This window comes from Polistes fuscatus, unplaced genomic scaffold, assembly GCF_010416935.1.
Source record: "Polistes fuscatus isolate 324 unplaced genomic scaffold, CU_Pfus_HIC Scaffold14, whole genome shotgun sequence".
In the NCBI taxonomy this organism is placed as follows: Eukaryota; Metazoa; Arthropoda; class Insecta; order Hymenoptera; family Vespidae; genus Polistes; species Polistes fuscatus.
The window spans coordinates 1,847,383-1,857,674 of record NW_025113042.1 but is presented as its reverse complement, the minus strand read 5'-3'; the positions used below and the strand labels follow the sequence as shown (position 1 = coordinate 1,857,674).

General features: G+C 35.7%; 2 long non-coding RNA genes across 2 annotated transcripts; both read right to left on the bottom strand.

Moving 5' to 3' along the window:
* Nucleotides 1-7,367: 7,367 nt before the first annotated feature.
* LOC122514358 lies at nucleotides 7,368-8,448 on the bottom strand. The gene is made up of 2 exons (XR_006303032.1): nucleotides 8,329-8,448; nucleotides 7,368-7,948 (listed from the first exon to the last, which is right to left on the bottom strand). It is a non-coding gene; the product is annotated as an uncharacterized LOC122514358 (long non-coding RNA).
* Nucleotides 8,449-8,715: 267 nt separating this feature from the next.
* On the bottom strand, nucleotides 8,716-9,581 carry LOC122514357. Its single transcript, XR_006303031.1, has 2 exons — nucleotides 9,273-9,581; nucleotides 8,716-9,191 (listed from the first exon to the last, which is right to left on the bottom strand). It is a non-coding gene; the product is annotated as an uncharacterized LOC122514357 (long non-coding RNA).
* Nucleotides 9,582-10,292: the final 711 nt, after the last annotated feature.

Below are 10,292 nucleotides of genomic sequence, written 5' to 3'. Positions count from 1 at the left end.
GAAAAGGAAGTTAAAAAGATGTAAGTGTAAGCAGAAGAAAGGGGAGGGAAGAAAGGATGGGGTTTAAGATGCGGATTGATAATCCGTTTCTTTGGCGAAAAAGCCACCCTAACTTTCACCCTCGCACCATTCCGAGACGTGGCACTTCTAACAAAGATGGCTGCCGTGGCAGGAGGTCAGCGGGTGTGCGCTTAGACCACGCCCTACGACGCGTCGCAGGCAAACCAAACGAAGCTTTCTGTAGGCGATTAGTTCGCGGTGGATCCGAGTGGAGGCCGTGCGAAGCGAACCCGACGATGTTGACGACGCGTCAAGGGCGCTTCAAGGACGAAGAACGCTCCTCTTTTAGGAAGGACGCGCGCGGGCGCGCCCGCGCCAATACACACGCATACAAATTCCCGTAGTCTTTATCTTTCTCTTTCTCCTGTCGCATATATATGTATATATCTCCCTTCTTCCCGGAAATCTTCTTCCCTTCCTACAATCCGCCATTCTTCTAGGGTCCCTAGAGGAGACAACGCCGCACCCTACAACCTTCTTCTCTCGTTTTCTTCCATTCCTTCCAAAAATATCGACCTGACTTCTTCCCGTTCTCCTAAACTAATTTTTCTTATTTCTTCAATTTTTCATTGGGTCAATGTTAGAAAAGGAAAGAAAAATAAAAAGCGTTTTATTTCTCGATAATATATTAACGTCGTGAAGAGAATTTTGAGATAATTATCTCTCTGTTGGTAGTTATATTTATGAATAGTATAGACACGAGAAATTTTTAATGAACTTTTAGATTTAATCGTACGATCAAAAATTGTTGGCCACAACTTTTCTTTTAATTCTTATATTATTTGTTAATAAGGTTCAACATTTGTCCGAAAAATATTTGAAATATTATACCTAAGTGGGTAATATCGTTGCGATTATAAAAGTTGTGGATTTAATTATTTGTAGAAATGTGTATTCACGTTCGAGACAACGTTTTAATTTATCGACGAATTTTGTTTAGTAAATTGGGGAAAAATTATTTGTACAGTAAGCATTTATATCCAACCCTATTTAAGTAGATATATTATAACGTTCAATTTCTTGAGCGCCCTTTTGATAAAGCTAAATGTACATGACATATATGACGCAGAAACGAGCGTGTTTCCAACTAATCTATTAACTCGGTGACGCCTCTGATCGTTATTTCACACGCACATTTCTCTTCGTACCCTTACAAACACACCTCACCTCGCCCCGATGAAATCATCCTCCTCTTACTCTTTGGTTTTACGAACGATTATTAATCCTCCTGGCATGATTCTTCGAAGTCAAGGAAAATCTCGCGTACGTAACAGTCATAAATAATTACAAAATGAAAAATATATATTTTCAATTGGTAGGAAAAATTCATCGATCAAGTTTTCATTCGATGGGGGGAGAAAAATAAGAAAAAGAAACGGAAAGATATTACCAACTACAATTAATAAATAAAAATAATTTCTTTACGAAATATATATTAATTAACTTACATCCTACTCTTCCAATTAATTTTACTCGAATCGATATACACGTGTTTAAACAAATAAATATTAATTCATCGCCATAATTATACTTAACCCTTTGAACGAACAAAACTCGATAAATTCCCTAATGAAACAATACTTCCAAACCTAAAACAATCTAACAAATGATATCAACAAAATAAACTATATCAATCATTCTCAATAATGAATCAAATTCGACCTATTAATTGATTCAAATATCATAGTTCAAAAGATAAACAACACATCCCTAATAATAAAATAAAGTATACCAAGAGAATATAATACGAGTGATAGAAAAAATATGATTGTTCGATTATAATATCTATGACATATTCGCACTATATTGGCGGGTTATTTGTGAGAAGTATAAGTATACTAAGAAGCTGGTCGAGAGAGACGAATGTTGCCACGAGCCGTGAGAAGCATGGCGCTTTGAGAAGGGGCCGGGGTGATGCTGCGTAGAAGGAAGAGGCAGGAGTTAGGGTAAAAGAGGAGGAGGAGAAGGAGGAAGAAGATGATGAGGAGAGGGTAGAAGAAGAAGAAGAAGAAGAAGTAGTAGTAGTAAAAGAAGATGGAGGAAGAGAAGGAAGAGGAGGAGGAGAAGTAGAAGGAGGAGGAGGAGGAGGAGGAGCGGAGGATGGTATTTCCGCTGTTGCATTGCCTATCCATTTGGCAGGTTTGGCTAAGGGCATGCGCACAACATGTGCCCACCTACCTACTTACCTATCTGTCCGTTCGTTTCTCGACCGCTTACCTGCTCGCTTGCCTGCCTGCTTTCCTGCCTGGTGCTTTCCTTGCTTGCTTGCTTGCTTGCTTGCTCGCTTGCTTGCTTGCTTGCTTGCTTGCTTGCTTGCTTGCTTGCTTGCTTGCTTGCTTGCTTGCTTGACTGCTCGCCTGCCTACCGGTTTGCCTTGATCCCTTGAATAGCCACACACATACGCGTACTTACGTACACATACTTACTTACACAGTAGGTGGGTTGGTAGGTAGGTAGGTAGGTACGTCTTTCTTACGTAAGCGCCCGTGAGAGAGCGAGTTATTACCACAGGGACGTCAATATGAAGAAAGAGAGAGAGAGAGAGAGACCGGATCCGGTACAAGGGACGTTCAAATTTGACCCGTAGATCGACTCGTTTTTAACCCTTCGTCATCATGATCTCTTGTCTTTTTTTCCCTTCCTATTTTTCCATTCTTTTCTTTTCTTTTCTACTCTTTTCTTTTCTGTTCTATTCTGTTCTATTCTATTCTACTCTATTCTATTTTATTCTGTTATTTTCCTTTTTGTTTTTTTTTTATTCTTTCTTATTCTTCTTAGAAAGGATCTCCAATTATAATTTTTCAAATTGTTTCTTTCTATTACGTCAGAGCTATGCTCTCTATAGTTATGTAAATTTATATTAATGAGTAAATACGTGTGTGATTATTATTGAATCGATTAAATATAGGAGATGGAAACAATACGATTGATGCATACAATTATTCATATTTTGTTGATATATTTAATCATCATATCTTCTCACTTCTTCTTCTTCTTTATCTTTTTTTTTTCTTTATTTATTTATCTCTCTCTCTCTCTCTCTTTCTTTTTCTTTCTTTTTCTTTCTGTCTCTCTGTTGGCCAAACTTATTACGGAAGCGCAGCTGGCGTCGAGCGGTGCATTGTAAATTTATCACCGAAACATGCCTCTGGGGAATTTCGTTTGTAACAGGACACAAATCGTAGCGAATTTAATACACCGACGAAATTGAGATTCTTTCGGGAAGAGAGGAAAGAGAGAAGGGGTGAAGTTGAGTTGAGTTGAGTTGAGTTGAGTTGGGTGTTGGGTGAGGTGGTTTAGGGTTAAGGGTGTCTATGAAAATAATTCTATGACAGTACATATTTAGACTCTCATTTACGATTGATTTTACTAAGAATATTTGAAAGAGCTTCCAAGGGTTTACTAATTTTTCATTGGCTAAATTTGTAATCCTCTGACTGAATTCATAAAGCAAACGCGTCTGGAACGTATCATCCGTACTACACCAGAAACTTTACGACGTAATATCTTAACATACTTACCAGTGATACCATTTTACGATGTTACTGAAACAATAATCGAAAATTCGTTTTGGAAACAGAAAACCTGATGTTTGAAGCAAAGTAAAAAAACCCAGCAAATTTTCTATCGCACGCAATAGTAATCAAGAAAAATTGGAACAATTCAAATTGCGAGATATTCCTTTTCGCGTGTTTTTCTTATATATATTATCGTGTTAATTATGTTAATTACATCGCGTTTCTTTAAAAAAAAAAAAATAGAAAAAAACGGAGAGATCGGAAGAAAAGGACTCGATAAATAAATGGAAAAAAAAAAAACAATATTAATAAATATCTCGAACGTTGGTGACACGTTTCTACTCGAAAATAATCGATCGATTCTTCTTCACTTGGGAACTGAAAATAAAGACAATTTTAACGAATAAACGTTGAAGCTTTGCGACACTTTTTAAGGATACATTGCGAATTTTTTTCATCTCAATAAAATTCTCCCTCTCTTTTTTCCTCTCTTTTATGCACACATATATATATATATATGTAAATAAATAAGTAAGTAAGTAAGTAAGTATATGTATAAACGAAGACCCAAACCGAAAGCAAAACTTACGAAGCTGGGCTTTCGTAGGTGCAGTGGCCCAGTTTGCAGAGAGCTACCACTACGAAGGCAGTTACTGTTGGGAGGAGTGGGCGGGGAGGATACGTATCTGTGTCACAGCACACGCGCTCTGTAATCGGAACTTTTCATCGCCGTCATTCTCTCTCTCTCTCTCTCTCTCTTTCTTTATTTCATTCTGTGTTCTTGGCCCGTTTGCACTTTGCACGAACGTATCGTTCTCAAATGGAAGATCCAGAGTCTTTTACCGTTTAGATCATCACTAATGATACGCGTATGTCATTACAATAAGAAAAAAGAAAAAAAACGAGAGTGAAAGGATCTGTTTTTTGTTTGTTTGTTACTTTTATAAATTTGATTTATGTATATTTCAATATTATTTTTATTAAGACGATTAAATTCGACGTTGTGATATACACAGCATCGATTACGATAGAATCGAATCCTGATCGACCAACGGATATTATGAAACAATGGTAGAGTTGTGAAAAACAACAGGAAACGTGATGAGCGTTGTCGAATCCGAGAGAGTCCGAGATAGAACGAAGCGTAACTTCTTACGTGTATGCAAATTCGTTAAATAAGCATACACCATCTTATATGGAGTCAGAGTATAAAACTCGTTTTCAAGCTTACTATTCCCAAACGAAATAAAGCTAAGCGTCGTTGAACATTTAGCATATTGATATGTAGTAGGCAGTAGGTTGAGAAGTATTATTATCGGCGCTTGACATCTCGATTCATTCGAAAAATACAGCTGTCTCTCTGATATAATATAATATAAAGTGAACGTTTAGATATAGTATACATATATATATATATATATATGACTTACAATATATGAATACTTTCACCTCGATACGAGCTGGTTCTTATTGATCGTCACAAAGTGGTAGAACCTGCATTCGTTATGTCGAAATCGAACTTCTTGTCCCGTGAGAGAGATCCGTTAGACGAGAGAAAGAGATAGAAAGAGAGAGAGAGGGAGAGTTTAACATAGAGAGAAAACCAATAGAGAATGCAAGCCAAGAGCCATACGGTTTCTATCACACCCTTTTACTACTCTCTATGCATCCCCCTATCTTGAGATTTATTGGACATTTTACAGAACACCGATGCATGAACACCTAATCGACTAGACTTTCTATCCTATTTATCGTTACAATGACGTAAATATATTTTCAACGATATCGTAACACATAACATTACATATTGGTTATCTTGATAATACCAACATTCATTCCCGTTTAGAAGAATTTCAAAGCTTAAATTTAAATTGACTATTAGTTGAATACAAATATTTCTAAAACTCGCTCTGATATATGTAAGGATTTATTATACACGAAAATATTTATTGAAAATAATGAATAATGATCGATTATGTTATAATATATCAGAGTTGGCGGTGGTCTGTAAAATTCCTTTACATTTTTTTGTAGTATCACAAAATCAACTTAATACCCATTAAAGTAAGAATAATACAAAGTATATTTGTTTTAAAAAGATATATCTATTAATATAGTTCGAATATTAAACACTTACTCTATTACTGTTTTTTACAGTAATACTAATATATACGATTTTAAGTAACATTATATCTACCGGTGATTATAATAGTGGACTATGTAAATCAAAAAATAGAAAATAATTGATTTTATGATTTATATTTGATATTAAAATTATTTATATACTATATCAAATAAATCATAAATTTAATCTCTTCAATTTTTGGACTTATACACCACTGTCGTATCTAATTATCGGCACATATTTACATCTTTGTATGACGTCTGGAAGAATTTCAAAAACAATCAACATCATAATAGACTTCCAATCTTTATTTTCGTATTCATTCGGCTTTTGTTAAGTTAAATAACTCGATAGTTGCGACATACTTAGAACATTCAACCGATGTTAGAAACAAGGAACTGAGGGGAAGTATGTATCATCGAAAAGACCAATGATGAAAACGATATTCGCATGAATTAACGAGACGTCTAGCTAGCTTTGTCGGCGAACAATGCGATCGTGTCAACGCAACGTTATGTTTCGAACAAAAGCCGAGCTTGCAAAGTTCTCTCTATATACTTGTGTGTAATATGTATATACGTATATATGCGTATATGAGTAATATATAAATGTATGTGCGTTTCTATGTGTGCCATTTTACTTCTGGCATACGCAGCGCAGGCGCTAGGAACACGTGAATACTTTCATAGTAACGCGTCTGCTGCATCATAATCGGGATGTTTCGTAGCACATACACACAACCCTACATACACGCGTATTCATATACGTATATACGCATACATAACGGCTGTCCTACATTTAGTGGCTATAACCACCAAGTCATGGTATTATGAACTAGGCCGGATGACTCCCTCGCGATTCTATGCACGCGAAATTGCAATTCCACGTCCGAGCATTGTCTGCACGATCTCAACATCAGACCGGTCATTTTAATAGGAAATTTCGCACGTTGCTTTTTATCTAACTTTTACGTGGATTATATTTCGCTCTTTTTTTTTCTTTTTTCTTTCTTTCTTTTTTTTTCTTTTTCGTTATCTCATTGCGTTATGAAGAAAAAATAATAAGTAAAGAAAATTGAATCTAGCGAGAAAAATTCTAACGTCGGGAAGATCGTCGGCCATTTTGGTTTTAGCTAATGAATTCATTTGTTCGTAATTACTCTTAAAATGGTGTTCGTGGAAGGACGTTTTAATCGTATGTTACTTTTTTTTTCTTTTTTCTTCTTTTTTAAATGTCGACTATTGCATTCATCCTATTCGTCACTCGAGATAAAATAAAAAAGAGAAAAGACAAATTACAATTGGGAACATAGACAGCCATTTTGGTTTCCACGAGTATAAGTATCCATATCCTGTCTTAAAACGGTACACTCGTGTAAGGACATTTAATCGTATATGTTACCGTTACATCACGAGTGTAACGTTACGTTATGAAAGAGTGAGAGAGAGAGAGAAAAAGATGGACGCCGAAGGAAGTCAATGTCAAGGGACACATTATGCATTTCGTTTTAATAAAACAAAATTAAACAGATTTTTCAACGATTTCGATTGGAATTGAATAAATGTAATTAAAGAAGGTTCGATTTAAATATCTTCATTATAGGAAAATAAATCTGGTAGAAGAAAAAAAGGTCTGAAACGGAAATAAAATTATGGCCTATTGACTGAACATTTGAGTTCTAGTTTTATCTAAGATGGCGCCACACGTAAAACCGTTGCCCATGTAACCCGGAGAGTCTTTACGTTCATTATATATACATATATTCTTATGTACGTACATATATATATATATATCTACATATACGTTCTCATACATATCGGTGTACAAAAAAAAGGACGTCGTTTTGCAGCAACGCATACGTTTACGTGTGTGGGCGCGATCACGCGGTAACGCGTGCGGCTTTAGTGCGAGCATAGTTGCGCATGCACGAATAAGCAACTCTTTAATCCCGGTTAAAACGATTTTTCAACGTTCCACGTTTTATTTTTTCAACGTTCGAATAAACGGGAAAAAAAGTATCACAAGTTCATTATTTCTTGCTTTTTTTTTTCTTAATCAACGATATTAATAACCATCGGATAAAGGTTGAAATGTCTTCGAACAAATTGACGACAAAATAAAATCTCTCTCTAACCAACAGTATAACTTTGAAGTTTTGCATATTCGTACATACACGCGTGCGAACGTATCTTTTCTTCATTTTCTTGTTAAAAGCTTAACCCATTGCACTATGAGCTCATCATTACTGAAATAACAAAACAAATTTTCTATATAAATGTTGAATCACAACTCTGACACTATACTTCATTTGCTTAATGACATACGCAGTAGTAATAGCGAATAGGATAAAGAAACATTTCCTGGAAAAAATGATTAAACTCGCGCAAATGAAGAATTTGCCATTATTAGAATCAAGGTTCTATCTTAGATCAAATTGAGAAAATAAATTATATTATCAATGCTTAATTATATTAATTCAATACGATTATTTTTAAACGCATAAGAAGAGTAGGCTCGACGAACGAAACAAAAGAATAGCTTAAAAAAAAGAAAAAAGATCTCATTGCAAATAGGTAAGAATAGAATGTCGAAATTAATAGTTTGTATAGTAATTAAAATACATACTACTCTCTGTCTGTCGTAATTCCGATGCGTGCGTATTCGTTCTTAACTTGCGTACTCCAGCGTTCATCCCCACCCCTTTTGCTTGCGCACCGAAAGCTAGCGTTTCTGTACGGTTTGTTGCGTAACGGTGCAGAGTCATGCGATAGGATAGGATGTGTCGTGGGGGCAGAGGGGAGGAAGAGGCAAGAGAGGAGGAAGATCGGGGCATATAGACGATACCCATGTCGGAAGGGGACCCAAGAGAACCGAGACACGCACCAGAAAGAGAAAAAGAGAAAGAGAGATAGAGATATATATATATATATATATATTGAGAGGGGGCGGTGTCAGCCTTGAAACGCGTACGCGAGCTGCGTGCGTCGTCACGAACGGCAAGCTTGCGAATTCGCATAGGTTTCTTGTCCCAACCGATTTTTTCCACGCCTTTTTTACAAAATCTTCTACATTTAATAATATTTTTACAGATATTTTGTATCATTAAAAATATAACTACGTTTTTAATATTAATTTAATAAACAAATTATTAGTTAATATAAACGTGTCTCTGAGAGAATGACCAATTTAAAAATAGATAGAATAATATTACACACACACATATAAGCACATAGATAATAGAATTGTTGAATTATATGTGTGTTCAATATTATACACATGATAGATACATCCTACTCTTTGTTGATAGTTAATTAAAAAGAACAAAAAGAAAAAAAAAAGTAAAGAATATCTTATTCGACTTTATCTCGCTAGCATTCTTCTAATCGTCGTTATGCCACCACACCATTACAGACAGACCTATCGGAAAGCTTTTCTTCCTCCATTCTGCCCTTGGATGTTCAACACGTAACTCGTCGACCTTGTAGGCTCTGAGAAACAAAAGAATCCCATTAACTTATTACATATATTATGTTTTGTATTTATCTACGAGTTGCTGCATACATACTTACGTTAATGAACTAGAGGCAATTTTATTTTTTATCTTTCATTTTCTTTCTATGCATTTGTACTTTATACTTCGCTTTATAGCAAACATTTTTATTTTATTTTATTACATTACTATAAAGTATAATATAAAAGTTTATCTGAAATTTTGATCGAGCGTGAAAATGAAAATGTGAGATATATAAAAGTGGTTGAAAAACAAAAAAATTAGGCCAATGAAAGAGAAGAAAATAAAATAGAGATGAAGGGTGGAGTTAAGAAAGTAATAGAAAGAGAGAGAGAGAGAAAAAGAAGAAAGAAAAAGAAAGGGAAGTAAGTAAGTAAGTAAAGTATGTAAGTAAGTAAGTAAGTAAGTAAGTAAGTAAGTAAGTAAGAAAGAAAGGACGAAAAAGGAAAGCTCTCGCGGAAGAAAAGGTATAGCCCAGTTCGACTCGTAGAACTCGAGTCGATCGATATCGTCACCATGGTAACAGGGACAGCGCCGTAGTGCTCTACTACTGATTATTTATGTCAAGGATTCCCCCCTTGCACCGAAGCTCAAAACGAGGCTCAACACAAGCGCAGACCGAACCACCCCTAAAGAAGAGGAGTGAGTGAGAGAAGGGGTCGATCCGGCTTGGCCAACGTGTAGCCTTTACCATTCTCGTAATAAGGATGGTGGTAGGTAAAAAGAGGTAGGGGGCTTGTAATTGTAGGTGTAGGTATAAGTATAAGTGTAGAGGTAAGTGGTAAGGGGTAAGGGGCTAAAAGAAAAGAAGGTAAAGAAGGGAATGAGTTTAAGATATAGAATGGTGTGTGGATATCGTGGGATTTAGGAGACGAAAGAGGAACAAAATGTTTCACTGCTATATAGCTTGCTTTCGACCTAGTTTCACCCTCGTAAGGCGGTGGTAGCATCAGAAGCAATCGATATTGCGCAGAAGGAGGGCCATCATGCGTTAGACTAAGCAAACCAAATTTTATTATTCGATATATAACGTCCAACGAATATCTTCCTTGGAGAATAATCTAAATGAAATTAACGA